This window comes from Oryctolagus cuniculus, chromosome 11 (assembly GCF_964237555.1).
Source record: "Oryctolagus cuniculus chromosome 11, mOryCun1.1, whole genome shotgun sequence".
Taxonomy (NCBI): Eukaryota; Metazoa; Chordata; class Mammalia; order Lagomorpha; family Leporidae; genus Oryctolagus; species Oryctolagus cuniculus.
In genome coordinates this window covers 100352836-100372798 of record NC_091442.1, presented here as the reverse complement: position 1 = coordinate 100372798, position 19963 = coordinate 100352836, and the positions used below count along the sequence as shown (strand labels likewise).

The window sequence follows — 19963 nt, the reverse complement described above, 5'->3', positions numbered from 1 at the left end:
CAAATTTGTGTCTAAAAATGTTAGCACAAATTAGCTGGACAAGCACGCTTTAAATAAGGAAGGTTTAAAGAAGGCAGATTAGTGATGGGTACATGTTTTTAAATGTAGTTGTGAAAATAATATGCTTTTTCTTAGAAGCTGAAGTGTTATTATATTATTGGTGATAGCATTGTTACAGTTTAGATTGTATTTTACAATTATTTCACAAGAAAATCACTAGGTCTGAATTACAAATGAAAGTGTTAGCAAAGAGCCAAGTTGTTTATTTTCTTCAAAAGTATCCAAAAGTAATCAAGAAATGAATCTGAGAAAAGTACATAACAATTTATAAGCTCAAATTCTAATTAAATTTGTTTGAAAAACTGATCATTAATGTCCAAAAGATACAATTTCAAATCAAACTTGCTTCCAATCTAAATTTAGCTTCTGTTCCTAGTGTCATAATTCTCCAGGCACAAGAAGGAAAATCAATGCACCTACTCACCTTTGGAAGAATTTCACTGCCAAGTCTCCATGGTTCTATGGGATCCAATAATCCGTAGCTTGGTATTGATTTTTCTATGACACCTGTAGAAACAGCCTCTCCTTCCTTTCTAACAAAACATAGCAACAGAAATTGTGTAGTTTCTTAGTGAAGTAAGCCTAGGCTATTAAGCCCAACTTCATCCTGTAAGGAAATGTGGTTTATGTATTTTGTAAAAGTATTAACTTTGCCTGATTTGGGGACCATTTAACAAATGCGTAAAGCAATGCAAACATCTATTTTAAAAGAAAATTTGAACATAGGTTTTTAGGCTTCTTACACTTAACTCGTATACAACAAATTGCATTTACTGCTCTATGAAAATATAGACAAATCATAAAACCTACCAAATCCAATTTATAGTTTTAAAACAACTCTAAAAGTTAACCCTTTTTGATATTAAAACACACAATCATGCCTTTAACATCTAAAGCTTTGATGAGATAGAGGACTTTCAAGGGAGTAGCATAGGAGAGATTAAATCCTAAGTAGGGGGTTACATTTTGGGGTGTATTTCATAGTATTATAAGAGTTGGAAGAATAGGCAAGAATCATGACCTTTCCCACTTTCTTGACAAATGTAAATGCAAAAAAATCCAAGAAGTCATGTTTCCATCATTCTTCACACACCTGATATAAACCTCAAGGGTACTTGTTTCACCCCAGGCAGACTTCTCTGGGCATGTCTGAGTATGTTCCCCAGAGCCATTAGGCGCTGAGTGCAGCAACTACAGTTGGCAACCCACTCCATCACTTAACAGCATCAGCCCGAGAATCTGCAAAAGAAAAATGCAGTGTTAAAAGAAAAATCCTTTTTACATTTGCTTTTCCTGGTAAGAAAGAAAACACAAAGCAGGTTGTTTCTCACAGTGTATGTGACATCCTGGTTAAAAGTGACACTCCCATGTTGCACTCTGACAGGTTTAGTGTTAAGGCTTGACAGATAGAAACCTGCAAGAACAACCTCCCTGGCACAGATATTTAAATGCACATTAAAATTGGATTTGATAGTCCCTTGATTAGTTTTTGCAACAGTGAGTACTACTGTCTTTTACGTTTGCTATACATTGTTATTCTTCACACGACTGTTAATTTAAGCTCCCATTTCACTAAAATACACACATTTTAACCACTTATCAAACCTGTGCACACTTCTGAGTTAAAGAATTAGATCAATCCAAACTCCAGTTCTCAAGGGAGAAGTTCCATTGTTTATCAGGCCATGTCTACACTGGCTGAGCAAAGCGCTCTGTTCAGAAGGAGAAGCGCCTTTGGCAGCTAGAGTCCACATAGCTGACCCATGGACGCTCGGGTGGAGCTTCTTCACCTAATTATGCAAGGGCAATGAAATTACTAAACATTTGATGAAAATGACCCACAAAGACAAAAACAGGACATGATGTTCTACATGTTTCCATGGTAGTCATTTAGAATGTAATTCCAAGGTCCTACAAACACAAGAAGAATGCTTATACTTCATAGGAGATAATGAATATGGCAATTGAAATAGTTGGTAACTCAATATTTGGTTTAGCCCAAGTCATTTTTCCTAAACAGGACAGTGGAAAGAGCATTTTACAATGCAATACTTTTTTCAAACTAGACTAGGTTAAGCTGACAATTCTATTTGGAGAAAAATCCTCAGAATTCAAATAATTAAAAAGATTGACTCAGTAACCAAAAAAAAAAAAAAAAAAGATCAAAGGAACCCAATATTTTGGAGGAAATATTTGCATTCTGGTAACTTGCAACTTCCAGGTTTAGAAATCATTGTGGGTGGATTCTGATGGCAGCACAGTACCCTCGAATCATCTTGAGCAGTAAGAGTTATTTCCACCAATTTTTAGAATAAAAAGAGGTTTAGCAGAATGTTCTACTAATAACTACAAAATTATAGGGTTTCCCTTCCATCCACCCAAACACACTCCACTGTGTGACATAACATATACAGCACTAATCACCTTTGGAATTTCGCCAGCTTTTCCTGTTGGTGAGCAGGCAGTTGGACCCAATTGCCTTAAAGAAATAAAGCCCGCCTCTCCCATGTGAATGCCTGCCAAGGACTTCGGAGATCATCCATTCTGATTCACTGAAGAGAGCAGGAGTGAAACTGTGCACGTGTGGGAATTTATTATAATGGTGATCAATGAGATACGCTTACCTTTACCAATATCATCCCAAAATAAATATGCTACATCAGAACACAAACCCTGGTTTCTCTAAATCACTTGAACTTTACAGGTAGGAAAACTTCATGTTTTCTGCCACTCGCATCTTCAGTTTTTCAAGGTAAGTGTCCAGTCTCTGTTTCAGTTTGGTAATCATGCAAATTACATGTTAAATTCTCTTTCTCTGAGTGCAAATTGAGTCATAGCAACATATTAACTGATTAGACTCTAAATTACCACTCAAATTGCAAAATGAAAAAATTCTGAGTTATCTAAGTTTGCCTTTCTTAGCAAAGTACATATACCATACATTGAATCTTGTATCTTCTTCTCCTATATGAAAGCCTGGAGAATGTCCTAATGTAAGTCTATTGACAATTTCTTTGCCACACATGCTTTAATCATCCTGTGATAACAATAATGATGTTGATGGCAATATAACACTTAATTATATGACAAGCACTCTTCTAAATACTTTATATATATGAGCTAATTTAATACCACCATAACTGGTAAGATAGGTACCATCTGCCGCACTTTAAAGATGAGGAAACAGAAAAAAACAGAGATAGCGAGGAAGTTGACCTGTATCACACAGTAAGTGGTAGGGCTATATTCAAATGTAAGGCAGTCTGACTACAGTGTCCACACTCCAACGTTGCACAGTAATGTGCTTTGCCAAACAACGGGTCACCAAACTGATGTATCATGATGTGTTGAGATGTAAATGAAAAGATGCCTTCTTTACAGTGGCTCTTCCCTTCCTACACGAGTGGAATTAATGTGCCTAGATCCAAAGCTTTACTCTATGTTGTCATCAGGTTCATTTTTCTGTTTCTTGGTCATGGATGTTTTCTTCTGTATAGAACCAGTATCTCCTGTTAGAATAAGTTAGATGTGGCTGGCACTGTGGCTCACTTGGCTAATCCTCTGCCTGCGGCGCTGGCACCCCGGGTTCTAGTCCCGGTTGGGGCACCGGGTTCTAGTCCCAGTTGTTCCTCTTCCAGTCCAGCCCTCTGCTGTGGCCCGGGAGGGCAGAAGAGGATGGCCCAAGTGCTTGTGTCCCTGCACCCGCATGGGAGACCGGGAGGAAGTACCCGGCTCCTGGCTTTGGATCAGCGCAGTGCTGGCCATAATGGCTATCAGAGGAGTGAACCAACGGAAGGAAGACCTTTCTCTGTCTCTCTCTCACTGTCTATAACTGTCTCTGTCTCTCTCTCTCTCTCTTTCTCTCACTGTCTAACTCTGCCTGGCCAAAAAAAAAAAAAAAAAAACCACACACACAAGAGAGAATAAGTTAGATGCATTCAGAAGCAAAAATATCAACCCTAATCACCATTTCAGATACCACTTAAACCTATTTAAAAACTGTTTATTTTCATCTAACTGAAAGGTAGAATGAGAGAGAGAGAGAGAGAGAGAGAGAGAACGACAGACAGAGAGAGTGGGAGAACTCCAAGTATCCCACAAGGGTGACAAGAACCAAATCAGTAGGCCATCATCTGCTGCCTTCCAGGAGGCATTAGTAGGAAGCTGGATTGAAGAGGAGCAGCATGGACTAGAACTGGCACTCTGATTGGGGAAGCAAGTGCCACAAGCAGCAGTTTAATCCACGGGACTGAATACCCTACCCCTTACACCTTTAAAATTTAAATGTTGAGATGTTCATCAATATAGCAAGATTCAAATAAGAATAAAAATGACTGAGTAGGGACTCTGAATAGAGCATGGTACCTAAATGTAGCCTTATGAAATCAGGCCTCCCTACAGCAAATCCTGATGCTAGGTTTTACAAGTTGAACAAGTTATTTAATCTATGACTTAATTTCTTTATTTATAATATGGAAATAAAACTAGTACTACTGCCAAGGGTTGTGATGATCAAATAAATTAATCTACACAAAATGCTTAATCTGGTGCATGACACAAAGAAAATACTCAAATATGGTAAGAGTCAAGAAATATATATTATTCTTATTATTACATTGAATTTGTAAAAACTAGCCTCTAGCTATAACTAAGCATTAACAATTAAAAGTTGCTATTTTAGTTAAAGGGTTAATACAGATTTTAGAACAACTGGTTTTGATCACAGGAAATCCTTCTGGCACAGAGACAATTTGGCTCTAAAAATTCGCTGTGAGGTATCATCACAAATGCTTCCATTCCTTTCATTTTCCAAGAACAGAAGCAAAGCACAGAATATGACAGAAGCACCTAAAAAGTCTCAGAGCCTATGGCATCAGACACTCACCTAGCCAGCCAGAAGTAGCCTTTTCTTTATGGGAAGGTTATAAGTAACATAAAAGGATAGTTGGCTTAATTTCTTTGTGTGTATCACAATTCAGATTTCTATACAATCTCACTGAAGTCAAATTAACCTGCATAGCAGTGATAGAATTCTAGCAACTGTGTGAATGAACAGTGGTGAAAGTGTCCATGCATTCAGCTGGCCTGTTTCTTTATTTGCTCCCTTCCCTTCCCAATATTCTAAATGCTTACGTTTATGCTTAAGTCCAAACTCTCCAAGGCCACACACGCAACTCAGACATGGCTACTTAGGAACCTAAAATAGAAATTTTCATCCCAAGGAGAGAGCAATACAAGTACTAGGAGAAAATGGCCCGCTGGATGCCCACTTGCACAGAGCTATGCCGTAAGTGCTATTCAAAGAAAATAGAACGGATTGAAACCTTTTTTCTCTCAGTTCTAAAATGGACAGCGTTACCAGAAAGGCTGAAAAGCCCAGAGGCCCAGGAGCAGAACCACAGAGAGGCTATTCTAGGAGAATCTCCTGGGGGGCACTGCCTGCCTTTTTACGGTCTGGACACCAGGGACTGGAGAAGCATCCCTGGTCCCCAAGGGGTTGGCAGGGATGATAGAGAACCTTTGCCTCATTTGCCAGCACCTCGGAGACCAAACATCTTTGACAATTTAGAGGGGAAGGAAGTCTTGATGTAGAAAATAGCAGCAGCATCAAGAATTAAAGTTTTGAATAAAGGAGTCAGTGGGCAGTCTTCTCTGGGATAAAGAACAGACAAAAATGAACAGTGAGAACAAGCACACAAGCTCTCAACTTTTTTTAGAGATTAATTTTATTTATTTGAAAGAGTTAGAAAGAGGTAGAGACACAGAGAGAGGTCTTCCATCCACTGGTTCACTCCCCAAATGGCCATAATAGCCAGGACTGAGCCAAATGGAAGCCAGGAGCCAGGAGCTTCTTCCCATTCTCCCATGTGGGTGCAGGGGCCCAGGGACTTAGGCCATTCTCTGCTGCTTTCCCAGGCCATAGCAGAGAGCTGGATGGGAAGTGGAGCAGCCGGGATTCGAATGGGCACCCAGAGGGGATGCCGGCGCTGCGGGCTGGGGCTTTAACCTGCTCACCACAGCACTGGCCCGAAGGTCTCAATTTTGATTGTACAGTTGGACAAGCTCATTACTATCAATCTTCAGGTATCTCCTCAGGCTGCTAGGGAGTCAGACTCATGAGACAAAGACTCCCTTCTGAAATGATATCTTAGCCTCCAATTTCCTAAATGAGGACCCAGCATGACCCAGAGACAGCCATCTGCCCAGAGTCCCATCCAGAGAAAGGCAGATTAGAACCCATGGAGACAGAAGGAGGTAGCTGAAGAGTTAGAAAAGAAAGAAATTCCTGAGGCCAATGCTGAGGTGGCGGGTAAAGCCACCACCTGTGCTGCCTGCATCCCATATGGGCAGCAGTTCAAGTCCCAGCTGTTCCTCTTCTGATCAGCTCTCTGCTATTGCCTTGGAAAGCAGTAGAAGATGGCCCAAGTGCTTAGTCCCCTGCATCATATGGGAGACTCAGAAGAAGCTCCTGGCTTCAGATTGACCCAGCTCCAGCCATTGCAGACATTTGGGAGTGAACCAGCGGATGAAAGATCTTTCTGTCTCTCCCTCTCTCTGTCTGTAACTCTACTTCTCAAATAAATAAATAAATAAATCTTTTTTAAATAATGAAAGAAATAAATTCCCTAATAGCAATTCAACTACCAGGGTACTTCAAAAAGTTTATGGAAAAAAATGGAATTAAAAGATGAGTTTATGTTGGTGCTAAAAATGTTGGAAACTCATGCATAGCTTTTTCATAATATAAATTTTCACAAATTTTTTGAGGATCCCCTTATATGCATGGATTTCAAAAAAATTCTGGCACCAAAATAATCTTTTAATTTCACTTTCCACAAGCTGTTAGAAGCGCCATTGCATTAGTAGGAAAATGGAAAGGGCAGGGAGGACACAAACAACTACTGAAAGAGATGTCAGTGTCCTCAACTGCAAAATTTATGCAGACAGCTGAGGCAGGTAGAGAAGCGGTAGTACCGGGCCTTCTGCAACCAAGAGGATGTGGAGAGCACAGACCGGGCGATTGCAACACTGCAACCCGGCTTTTGGCTGCATTCCCAGCAAAGGAAATGGACTGCTTCGGGAACTATGTGGGAGAGCTACCTGATGCTCCGGCCTCCTCTCCAAGAGCACCTGTAAGTCACTTGAACACAGCACCAGGCACAACCTTCTCTCCATTTGCCTCAACAAACATCAGTAGCAGCTGCTACTAATCCTCGCCTCCTCCTGGTTCCCCCAGGGCCCATTCAATGTGGTTTTTCAGATTTTCCTCACCAAAATACAAAATCCTTATCGTCTTGTGACAGTTTTATTATTTTATTGCTGTAGGCTTGTGTCTCATTGAAAGCCATTCCAAATCCTTTAAACCAAGGTACTTTGGAAAGGAGCCTATCTATGTCACAGCATATACAAATTCCTACAAGTAAGCTCCAAACACCAAATGGCATGTTAAAAAAAAAAAAAAGAGTGGGAGGAGTAAGAGGATAGGATAAGAGGCTAGGGGGAGGGAGGGAGAGGAAGAAAAAAAGGGAGGGGAAGGGAAAAGAGAAAGAGAAGGAAGAAGAGAAGGAGAAAAAGGAGGAGGAGGAGGAGGTCTGCCCAGGCACCCTCACTGGCCAGTCTGTAAACCACTGCCATTTTTGTCAACCTTATTTTGTGATGCCACACGTAAATTCGGCTCAGGTGACTTGACTCTTCTTGCAATGATGTGAATTAATTCTGATCATATATTTTAATGAGACAACACTCCAGATGCTGTCAGATGTTCCAGATATGAAACTTACACCTTTTTCTGTGGTGAAACTGGAAATTCTTTTCTTGGGGACTCTTGATCATGTCACTTCTGCTGTTTTGTACAGAATGAAACCATCTGCATGTCAGGCAGGTCAGAGGAGACAGAGCTGGCTGGAATGGCAAACTTCCCATCTTCCTACATCCACACCACTGCTATACATCGCTCATCTCCTTTTGTTCACAAGTTTCGTAATTTCACAGAATGACAAGTCATACAGCCTGACACCAAGCTTGATCTCACCATTATATTTGATTGTTCAAAATTACACTCGTCCCAGCATGTTGACAGAAATTCCTTTCAATATTTTCTCTGTTGGTTTATTGAGTGGCAGTGTCATATTTTTAAAAATGCTCATTTCTGGGGCCATTCATTCAATTCTTCGCACTGACATCCCATTAAAAATTCTTTTACCCCAATCTTCTCCTATTCTCTCTATCCCCAGTACACTCGACATGTCAGAAATAATTATAAATGGCTTAATAAATACAGGGGACCTTTCTCTTTATTGTTCCAGAATGGATGAGCAGAGAATTGCTTTGTTAGCTTCATTCTAGTTGGGAATTTGCATTCAACATCAGCATTATCTCATGAGAAGGTAGAAGTCTACACTAATGTTACAGAAGTCTCTGGATCAGCTCTACCTCCCAGGAACTGTTTGTTCCTTACAGAATATGACTAATGGCAAAAGTCTGTCTGCCTCAGAAATGTCCCTCACCTTCTTGTGCCATTTTTCATATAAGCATGTTTAAGACAGTGACTTTCCTGTGTCACTTGCTAATATCAAAGCTGCTTATTTAAAAACAGCTTTCTGATAATAATGGGGAGAAAAAATCCACAGGAGGTGATTTTTCATATTCACTCCTTAGAATGGGCACTGCCTGTTCTTTTCATCAAACAAAGGCAGGAAATCTATTTTGTATCCAAGGTAAATGGAGAATGCCTGGACCTGTTTTTCTTTTCAAAGCTTACCACTCTCACATATGGTAAAAAGCTATCACAAAGGGTCCTAACTATCATGATCTTGGTTGTACCACAGAATAAATAAAGCTATCTTTCTACAAAATGATGTATTCTGTGGGCCTCTCTCCCGGGTGCAAGGAAAGCATTGTAATACAGGACGCATTACACCTTTCGTTGATAATCAAGATTTTAACAAGTTCCCTGAATCTCTGATTTACTGGTTGATATTACCTCCTCTGACAAGCTTCAGGAAAGAAACTCTCCTCCATGAGCCTATGAGTGAAGAGGCCCGGGCTGAATGAAACTCCCTGACACAAATTCTGAGAGACTAGTTTCTGAGATGACTGTGACTTTGATGGGAAACGTTCTCGACTTGAGCAGAGGAAATTGTGTGTCTTCTCTGCCACTTATCCGATATGTGGCTTCGAGCAAAGTGCATATACTCCCAGAGGCTTATTTCACAAAATGCTGGAAGTAATACTTTCTGGGGCTTAGATAATAAATCAGACATTGTACATAACAGTGAAGATACCGGTTCAGGATAAAGCATGAAACGGGGGCTCAGTATCATTTTTCTTAAATAAGCACCTATGGCTAATGAGCAAGTAAGTGAAGACCACTGCCATTAACCAGAAATCTTGGGGAAAATTCATATGTAATACAAGCATATTTATTCAACACTAGGAATAGGACTTTCTCCTAAAGAAATATTGCCATAAATGAAATTTAGTCTTATATACATATCATACCTACAGGTGACAAAATTTCATGGATCAGCAATGTAGTAAAATTCTTGAAACTACATACAGAGTTGACATAAATTAATACCCCTTAATATTACAGGAGGCAGTTCATTGTCTTACGGCAACTAAGGGTTGTAATTATGATTATTAGTGGCTAAATTACTAGAGAAATAGATGGAATTCAAATGCCTCTATAATATAAATGAGAATAATTTTTAAAATTCATCTACATTATCCATTTTAATACTATTTCATGTGTCTTTTTCAAAAAAGTCGTATGATCTCAATAATGCAAAGTCATCTAACCTAAGCTTTTTAGTAATTTGTATTGTTAGAAGAGCTTAATCTCACCATACATCCCCACATTTTTTTTTTTAACAGGCAGAGTGGACAGTGAGAGAGAGACAGAGAGAAAGGTATTCCTTTGCCATTGGTTCACCCTCCAGCGGCCGGCGCACCGCGCTGATCCGAAGGCAGGAGCCAGGTGCTTCTCCTGGTCTCCCATGGGGTGCAGGGCCCAAGCACTTGGGCCATCTTCCACTGCACTCCCTGGCCACAGCAGAGAGCTGGCATGGAAGAAGGGCAACCGAGACAGAATCTGGCGCCCCGACCGGGACTAGAACCCGGTTTGCCAGCACCGCTAGGTGGAGGATTAGCCTAGTGAGCCGCGGCGCCGGCCATATCCCCACATTCTAACAAATCAGCAAGCATGTGGCCCAAACATGTGGGTGGTGCACAGGTTGAGAGCCCTTCTACATCTCTGACTTGCACCAGATTTGGAAAGAGTGCAAGCAACAGCAGGGATGGGATATAACGAGGCAGTAACAAGCTCCTTGCTCACGGCTTGATGAAACTGTCAAAGAGATGAAATGAATGAGGAAGACTTTGTATGTTAGATGGCACTAGACAAGTGCAAGGTGCTATTATAATTATTACTATTAATAGTCTTGCCCAGTTTACAATGGATATGTTATATATAGCTGGAAAGAGAAAAGTTCTTTTTCAAGTGAGGGTACATTTACTCCTTCGTCATCCAATTCTTGCTCTGCTGTCAGCTTCTCTCTCAGCCGGTGTGAGTGACATGTATAGTCTCTCCTTGTTTTCTTCTCTTTTTTGTCAGAGTTTGACACTGTTGAAATAGATAGGAAGATCTTGCAGAGAATAAGGCTGCAAGCGAATTTCAAACTTTTAAAAATAGTTGTCTTGGCATTGTAAGGTAAAGGTTTCTGTATCTAGGAAGCTAAAGCTGCTCCTTGTTAATGTGGCTGAAAGCTTGTAGGGGTTATTACAGGAAGGTAGAATACTCTCAAAGCGCAACATCTGCACACCATATCTGATATGATGCCATTGTCACAAAGGCCAGACACACGTCAGAACAATTTCCACTTCTGAGCTTAGCCATCTGAATTGTCTCCTTGAACTAAATAAATCTGCATATGTACATGTGCCTGCATGTGCACACATGGGCTTTTATGGTTTATAATGATAAACACACAGTTATACCAAAATATATCACTGTAAGAAGTGAGGGCTCATTTGCCAGAGTGCTGTAAAACTATACAGAGCCATCAATAATCATGAACCACTTAAAAGTAAAACTAGACTAATAAAAGTCAAATTCATTTTCCTGCTGTGGGAAGGAGGGCTGATTTTATCTCCTTAATTAACAAATACAAGTATCTTTAGAATACAATAGCAATAACCACAGCCCAGTCCATAATGCTTAAGGGGAAAGGGGACAAATGAATAAAATGGTTATATAAAGGACAATGCATTAATAAATAGGATAAAGGAGGCTTGTATCTGCTAGCACAGAATGATTACATTACATATATGACTTGAGAGAGCAACCTGTAAAACATTAAGTACAATACAGTCTGAGGTTTACATGCACACACACAGAGACAAGTATACATGCAGAAAAAGTGCAAGACAAATCTGCTAATAAGCTGTATCTTGGAAGGTAATTAGAACTGGGGAAGGAGCAGCAGGAGGCAACAGGGGGATTCCTTTTTGTTTTTCACATTTCAGTAGAACTATCACTATTTTCATAATCAATGTTTAAAGAAACGAGAGATAAAAGTTTTGGCACCTATCCTTAGGATCATTGGATGTAACAGAAGTCTTTGGTAATCAAGCCTACTACTATCTATGTTGGTCACATAGTTCTGAAAAAATAAGTATTTTTTTTCAGTTGTTGAAAATAGAACCCTTTCTGGCATATGGCCACTCACCCTTCAAAAGTACTTCCAAAGCTTCATCCAGAACATTATGCCCATGTTAATCTTAAATCTAAGGAACAGAAAATACTAGCAAATCCATCTTGCTCTCAGCCCACATTCACAGCAAAGAGTGTTTTCCTTCTTGTTTTTAACTGGACATGTTTAAAGAACTGTAGATAAGAAATCATATCCTACTTACTAAAAATCCGCTCCACAATGCATATCATTCAACGGCTCATAGGCACCAAAAATTGGGCTCAAGTGAAAGCACGTATGTATTGTTTTCCTCACCATCCCTTCATCAGTGCACCTAACCTGGGATCCTTTGAAACAAGAGAGCACAATGAACCAAGAAACTAAAGTTTGGGGTCTGGAATGTTTTTTACAATATGATCAAATTGACTATAGATAACATACAGAGCCATTGTCATTCATTTGATTGGAAATATGGCTCTACCTCAAGCCAGGTACTTGGTCATTCATCTCCTAAGATGAATTATTGTCTACTTGCCCCCTTCAAGAAACTTACAATTTTGCAGGCATCAACTTCAAATAAAGAAAAGATCTTAAAAAGCTATCAATCTTTCTTGACCTTTGAAGAACTCACGTGTTTATCTTTGATATAGAACCCTTGTGTTCATCTTTGATATAACCTAAAATTTAAAATCAAAATCAAAGCCAAAGAGTTCCTAATGGGAGTTGCTGGCAAACTAATGGGCCACTGTCTATTTATAAAATATTATAATATAAAATATATTATAAATTTATATATTTATAATATATAATATATATTATAAAGTTTTACTGAAACACAGTCATGCTGATTTGTTCATGCACTGTCTCTGGCTGCTATAGGACTACAATAGAGGAAGTGACTCGTCACAACAGAGATCATATACCCTACAAAAGCTAACTTATTTACTAACTGGCTTGGCGCAGAACAGGTTGACAGACTCCTAATGTTAATAAAAATTGGGCAGTATACTTAAAAAATGGAATGTACCTGTTTATCTATCTTCCATTCTGGCGCATTCCTCTTGAGAACCTGTTTCAGGAGGCACCGCTAAGGGTAATTCTTTAAGGACTATGTGTTTCCTCTCAGACATCAGGAGGAACAAAAGGAGACAGTGAATCAACCATATGCTAATACAGAAGGAAAACAGAGTGACTTTATAAGCAGTGTTTCAAAATCTGAACTCTGCCACTTCATTTATACCCACTCTGGCCAAGGACTGAAATGTTTCTGATAGGCGCTGAACAAGAGCTGAGCTGAAGGAGGAGGATCATAGTGGATCTCATTTAACCAGTCCTTGGAAACATTCACGGTGTTGTGAGTCCTGTCCCAATTCTTGAATGTCTCAGCTTGAAAAGAATCTGGCCCCAGAAATTTTAAAATTGCTTAAGCTAAATTTTCGCAAAACATTTGCAAGGATGGAGCAACACAATCTACTGCCAAAGATGCTCCAATTTAATTCTGCCTGGCAAGTTGGCTGGGCTTATTTGGCATTTCATTAACAAAAAATAAACCTCACTTTTCCTGAGAAAATAGCATGTGTAGTATTTTTGGGACAGCACAGCTCAGTGTGCTACTTCTTGATATGAAAATAATTTATATCTGAAATGTGGATAAATAAAGGTTTAAAAAGCCTTTCTCTGGCATGGTAACTGGCTACCCTGGGAAATCCTTGTTTTAGGTATGTGACTGAAAGGTGACATGAAATATACCTGCAAATGTTTAAAAATCATAGAGCAGCAATGTCATAAATCACTAAGAAGACTGGCCTGGAAACAGAAAAATGGATTCTTATGACACTTTTACTCTAATTGCGATGCTCTGTGCAAGCCGACAAGTCTGCCTTTTCTTAATTTTGGCTTCTTATGGGATAAAATGAAGGGAAATTGTGTATGTTGGGAGAGAAGGAAAGATAAAGATATTTGCTTGTAACTCAGCTACTATTCCTCAAAAATAATGAAAAGCAAAATTAAACGTTATATACTTATGAGGGTATTTCAAAAAGTACATGGAGAGATAGAATCAAAAGAAGTTTATTTTGATACAAAAATGCTTGAAATCCACGTAGTTTTTTCATAATATACATTTTCTATGAACTTTTTGAAGACTCCTGGTATATAAAAGCATTCTTATATAACAGCTTCCGGACTCAATCAGTAGCAGTGGAACATCCAAAAGATCTTTCTAGTTCAATGCCAAATTCTTATTCAAAGAAGTCTGAATTTAGTTAATGGAAATAAGCTGCTGTCTACAAGCAGTGGGCTCTCTGGCTAACATAAACATAAATTAGAAAATGTTATAGGTACTTAATGTAATGACTGGACTACACAGAGGGCATTGATAAGGCTAAGCTGGGATGTGGATGGGGACAAGATTCAAAAAGGAAAGGTTTTAGAGGAGGTGACACTTGTGTTGACCATAGGAGGACTAGGAGTAGGCCTGGGAAGGAGTGAAAAGTGATTTAGAAACCAAGCACACAACAAATGCAAAGAAATGATATGGTTTGTATATTATTGGAGTGCAAAGATTAAAATAGGAAATTGTTAGAAATGAGAGTACAGAGAGGCAGGAACTAGTAGATTTAAGGGTAGTATTTCAGTTAGAACAACTTTGGATTTTTCTTTTCTACAAGGGATAGAAACATGAGGGGATTTTAAGCCTGCCAGAGGGTAAATGTACTTTGGTTTGCATGTTAGGTGGATTTCATGGTGACAGCTGATAGAAGAAAGGCCATTTCAATGGTACAAATGTCCAGGCAAAAGATGAACCATTGAAAGTGGCAGGAGTTCTGAACCACAATAGCGGGAATGACGATGAATATCAGAGATGGATTCAAGAAAGACTTAGGGAAAATCAGCAGGTCCTGGTAATGGGCTTGATGGGGAAAACAACAAAAGTGGGTAGAAAGGAGCCAAATATGACTCTAAATTTTCTTGTGTGGGTGAACTATAGTGCCACAAAAGGAGAAAAAGAGCATAGAATGAGAAACTAGATGAGGTGGGACAATGATAAAGTTAGTTTGCACATGTTGGATTGGAGGGCACCTGCTGGACAGGGCAAGAAGATGGACACTGGATATTAGGATATTTCAGCAAAGGGACTTGAGTACAAATAATATGTATAAATAGTTGCAAACAGGGCAGTGCATCAGAGGGAGATAGTGAGGGGCAAGTAGAACAATGGGCTGAGAGTAAATTTAGGGAATGAAGAAGAAGAGAGAATTCTTTTGAGGGAGAGAGAAGGAGCAAGCAGAGGACAACTGGAGGATAGGGCACCATGGAAACCAGGAGACTGGGAAACTTTTAGAATGAGGAGGGAGCAATCAATGAGGCCAAATGCACAGAAAGTAGGAAAGAACCAAAACTCACTGAATTGAACAATTCAAGAAGCATGAGTTCAATGGTGAAATGAGAGCAGGTGCCAGCTGCTGGAAATCATAAAATGGAGACAAAGAAATGCCAAAGTACATATACACCAAATTTCAAAAGGTTTGAATGAGATGAGGAAGAGAGAGATCTGAATGAAGATCCAGAGGGACAAGCAGGAGAGAGAGGGAGGTTAGAACAGGAGAAACACAGCGACGCACTTAGGACAATGGCCAAACATGCCAAGAACCAGCCCAGATCACAGCTCCATCAGTGGCTGCTCCACTCCAATTCCTCCCCATCTGTCCTGACTACATTCCCATCAGAGAAAAATTCTGGGCAGTTTTCCCTATGATGGTAGGTTCTTTACTAAGCAGAAAATAGAGTGAGATGGAGTCAGAGTCATGGTTTCCTTATTAAATCTCCTAAGGCAATCAGAGAAAAAGGTGATTTCTTTCTTAAACCACTGACATCTTAAAAAAAAAAAATTTCTTCAGGAAGTCCAGCTTTACGAGGGCTCGGTGTGCCATGGCACCACGGACACACCCTCCCCACCGCCAGATGCCCAAGAGGAAGATCAGCTCCGCCGAAGGGGTGGTGGAGGAAGACCTCAGGGGAGACTGGCAAGGTTGTTGGCTAAGTTTGCTCCTGCAAAAAGTGGAAACGAAGCCCTAGAAGGCAGCTGGGAAAGACAAGCTGTGGGACAGAAGAGTGCAAGCAAAGGGATAGAGAGGAGTAGAGGTTAAACAGGCCAAGATGGCTCACCAAGAAACTGAAGATTTGCCTGCAGAAAATGGAGAAACTAAAAATGAGGAGAGTCCAGCCTTTGGTGAAGCAGAAGAGAAAGAAGCCAAATCTGAATGGTATTGTACACCATGCGTTATCAGTGGTCCCTGTTTCCCTTCTTGAATAATCCAGAGGAGTTTCAACTATTTGGTAATTGCGAGTTTTTCATTAGCTCTAGAAACATGTTTAAGAAAGAAGGAAGCCTATCTCATACCATTTTTAAATGTAAATGATTTTGTAAGGGGTGAATCATTTTCTGGTTGTTTTTTTGGAACAACCATAAAACAGTGGCATATTGAATTATGGGAGGCTTTGACTGCCTTGGATGTCAGCTTAACATTCCATAGGTGGGGGTGGTTTTTATATCCTGAAATAGAAGGCATACTAAATGGCAATTTGGAGTCAGAATTATGCACTTAATCTGTCTTGAATATTTTCAATTACTTCTCTCATGTTGTTTAACAGAATTGTTGCCTACAGAAAGTCACTACTTGTTGTTCTGTCAGAACCATGTGCCCTCTGTAACATTTTTGGTTGTGGTAGTCCAGCTTTCCGAATAATTTTGTTAATGTGCTGCGAAAGATCGAAACTTTGAGTATGTTGGGTGTATGACATTCAGTTACAAATCAGTGGGATTTATGTAACAGAAATCTTTGAAGATATGGTAGTTGATAGCCTCTTAAAGAAGAGTTGCTTCCAAATTTGAAACTGCAACATCACTGGAATAACTTTAAAAAGAGAATGACAATTCAGAGCTTTTAAAATTTTTGGTATGTATGTTAAAAATTGTGTACAAATTAAAATGTATGTACACTGGTTCTTAACACCAATAAAATCTCAATTATGGAAAAAAAATCTCTGTATCCATTCCTTTGTAAGCCCTTTCAGTCATCACCACAGTGCTTGTATTTTATTTTAGAATAATATTTTTGTGGTTAGACATGCAGGTACATTCTAAGACACCCAACATGAGATGTGATTTATTAGTGAGTGGCAACTATATTCACGAGCGTTGTCATCCAGTTTAGAATTCCCTACACTGGTAAGGGAAAGTGCATCATTGTTAAAAGGGGCTCATTTGGGTATTTGCAGATTTGGAGTCTTTCTTGGTCATGTTCCTATCTAGCCATATGACCTTAAAGAAGTCCCTTCTCCAAGTTCAGTCTTCATTATGACTATGACATGATGTGATTCTACTTGGTGGTTTCCTCTTCCAGAATTTGCAGAAAAGAGAAAACCACAACAGAGAATCCAGTACTGTACATTCTAAGACTTAAGAAATTACATCAAATTGTGTCTTGTGGACACTGAAGCAAATATCGAGCCATTCCACGGTCATAAAATTATGGCATGTTTTTCAGGGGAGAAATATCTCCTGAAGATAATTATAAAGGATAGCTATACACATAGCCTTTTCTTTCTCCAACGAAAAGCTCATTTGAAATACACAACATTTTTCTTTCCTTTCAAAGTCCAATACCAAGTGTTTGATGACAAATCAAAGTGGGATTGTTCCAGCTTCAGTACACATGCCAATGTCTCCAAAAGCAACGTCAGAATGACAATTTCTGGAGACAAATGAATCATTTCTGTTCCTGCTCTATTCACTAGAAGAACATAACCACAGTCGAGATTCAATCTGAGGCTCAGTAATACAAAGTCTATGCACTTGGTTACCACACAGACAGCAGCTTCTCTCTGTAGTGTCTCCCTAGACGATGTTGAATAAAATGACCTCAAAGAACCCACGAATGTGGGGGCTAAGAATTAGAAAGTGCTTTTAGCTTTATATAAATTTCAGTAACACATACTTGTGATCATAGAGATGAAACAGAATAAATCAAGTTGCAAATAAATAACCTTATTCCCTTTCTTCTTCAGTCCAGAAACAGACGAAAAAAAAACATGCAACTATGTTTAGTCCCTTTGCTAGGACTTACAGTAGTACTGAGTATCTTCACTCCATCTTGCCCTGTGTGTAACTTTTCCATTAAAGAAGTAAAACCTGTGAATCGATTTGAAACCCTTTCTATTCTTTACTGTTTCTATGCCCCCCTTCCATCATGTTGTCAATTCTGCCTTGTATGATTATTTCTTTTATAATCACCAAAATGACCCTGACGCTCTTTCCCACATTGTAACTACAGTCTCAGTGCAGGAATTGCAGATCTCTCACCTGAATTATTTGTTGCCTCTTATCTGGCCCTCTCACATTTCTATGGTTCCCCGTTTTCACATAAGCCTATAATCAATACACAGCAGAACCACTGTGGTTGTTTCCTCCTGGATTTCCACACCAGCATTTTACACTGTTGGCTTTCCTAACCTCACAATGCATGTGAGTGCCTCTCTCTGTCCCATCTGCTTTGTCTCTTCACCCTGCCCAGGCTTCCATGTTCTTCTCAGGCAAATTATCACAAGCCCACATCATACAACTAACCCACCTTCACTTCTAAACCATCTCCCAAACTATGCCCTAAGTTTGTGACTATGTCTTCAACCTCCCCAGTCTTCTCCCTTTCTTCTCTCGGCAATGCGTGTCTCTAGTCTTCTACAAGAACTGACTTTGCTGGCAGTATCTGTAAAGCAAATACCCCTTACTGCAATTTCTCCAGCATGCACCATTCTTTACTCCATCCCTGTATTCATACCTAAAATTACCCTACGATTTGAATATTTCATGTCTTGATTACTTCAGTAGTACTTTCCACTACAAATTTAATTTGTTATGTCTGAATCTCCTTTATGAAATTTTAAATTCCTCAAGTGCAGAGATTACATACCTATAAATCAGTCTTTTTGAGTACTGGCCAGCCATTATTTTAAAGATGTAGAAATTTAATGGTGGCAATAAAAAATAAAGTGTTATACAAATTAACTTGTTCTTCTATGAGGACATTAATGGACAAATCATCTTGGTAACCACATAGTCTGGCTGGATCAGCTCCCCAGGAGGTCTTGAAAGCACTAAGTCTGTTTCTCACCTTGCTCTCTGTCCTGTGGAGCTAATCCAACCATAGACTTGCCTTTGAAGTCAACTGGAACAACATGCATGGGTGAGCTCCAGAGAGCACAAAAGCAAGAAAAGAAAACTGACACATTATTCTTAACCAAAGGGACTGTACTATTTCTGAGTTTCTATACCCACTTGGGCATCCCGCAGACTTCAAGAGCCTGCAGATGAAGTAGGAGAGGAAGCTGAAGTTAGCAGTGTCCTGAGAAAGGCAGCAGATAAAGCCGCTATAGAATTAAAGTCTTAAATTTCAAGTAAATCATTCTTAGATTTTTTTTTTATCAAGAGCCAGACAAAACAGAAATATGAAAATTTTTAAGGCTACAAAACTACTCCCCAAGAATGTCAAGTTCTTCTGTAAATGGCATCTGTTCTTCATCTAAGGTATAAAAACTGCCTCATAGACTAGCATTCAATTCTATGCAACAGATATTTATCCCGAATCATTACAGAGAAGGAGTTGGCTCATCACGATGAGAGCACCATGGACATCTTCAAACAGAACAGCACAAAGCAGCTCTCATAGCATACAGCCCTTCAAGGCCACTTACAAACCAGCTCTAAAGTAGTGTCACTGTATAATGTAGCAACATGGGGGAAATAAAAATCATAGACTTGTGCTGTAGTATTAATACTATGGTATTATGCTGATCTCATATCCAAGGGTTTCAATCATTTTGGCATTTTGGCAACTAACTGCATGTGTAATATATACATCTTTTGACTCTGTCTTTTCTTAAAAACAAATACTACTGAAATAAAAGAACCAACAGGAAATCAATTAATTAACAACTACATGGTTTTTAGTGTGGGTTTTCTTTATTTGTCCAAACCTCCAGGTAGTAATTTGTAAACAGTGGATAATACTAATATTCGTGTTATAGCCCATGGAGGAATGATGCCTGACACATTGGAAGTGGCCAAGAAATGTAATTAAGCTGGTTTTTATAATCCTTATTGTGTAGGGGAAGAAGCTGTATTTCAAGATTATAAGGAACTGGCCCCAGGT

General features: G+C 39.3%; 1 long non-coding RNA gene and 1 other non-coding gene across 13 annotated transcripts in view; both read right to left on the bottom strand.

Annotated features, from left to right (window-relative positions):
- The window catches only part of LOC103348351 (uncharacterized), a 117568-nt gene that overhangs the window by 84655 nt on the left and 12950 nt on the right, over positions 1-19963 (bottom strand). For 3 of the 12 annotated variants that reach the window (XR_011380212.1, XR_011380210.1, XR_011380211.1), the window contains 2 exons: positions 1154-1299; positions 485-667 (listed from right to left, as the gene is read on the bottom strand). This is a non-coding gene — a long non-coding RNA (uncharacterized lncRNA). Of the gene's footprint in view, positions 1-484; positions 668-1153; positions 2169-19963 lie in introns of those variants that run through there. The other 9 variants (XR_011380208.1, XR_011380207.1, XR_011380216.1 and 6 more) reach the window with 9 other exon arrangements.
- MIR1251 (microRNA mir-1251) lies at positions 1750-1808 on the bottom strand. Its single transcript, NR_162712.1, has one exon. It is a non-coding gene; the product is annotated as a microRNA mir-1251 (primary transcript).